The following is a 544-nucleotide window of genomic DNA, read 5'->3' as shown; positions in this document are numbered from 1 at the left end:
AGAAAAGAAAAAGAATAATAAAAGTAAAAAAGAGAAATAAAAATAAAATAAAAAGGAAGGAAGTTTGTGGAATATGAAAAAGAAAAAGAAAAATAAAAAATAAAAAGAAAAAGTTAGCAGTAGCGCGTTTTCGCTAGGGCAGCGGTATAGCTATAAAAAGGAAAAAGAAAAAAAAGAAAAAGTTAGCAATAGCGCGTTTTTGCTACGGCAGCGCTATAGCTAAGAAAAAGAAAAAGAAAAAAAGAAAAAAAGTTAGCAGTAGCGCGTTTTTGCTACAGCAGCGCTATAGCTAAGTTAGCTATAGCGCGTTTTGCCAAGACGCGCTATAGCTAAGTTGCGTATACACAGCCACTGCACCCATCTCTTTCCTCAGTCTCACTCTCGCTCGATCCGATCGATCCTCTTTCTCTGTGCCGCCCCTACCCCGCCGCCGCCGCCGCACCAGACCCTGACGCCGCACCCGCCCACGCCGCCGTCGACGCGCGCCGCCCCGACACTCCCTCCCCCTTGCCGCCCCGTCCCCATAGGTCCACCAGCCGGCCCG

This window comes from Triticum aestivum, chromosome 1D (genome assembly GCF_018294505.1).
Source record: "Triticum aestivum cultivar Chinese Spring chromosome 1D, IWGSC CS RefSeq v2.1, whole genome shotgun sequence".
Classification (NCBI taxonomy): Eukaryota; Viridiplantae; Streptophyta; class Magnoliopsida; order Poales; family Poaceae; genus Triticum; species Triticum aestivum.
Note: the sequence above shows the minus strand (reverse complement) of the source record.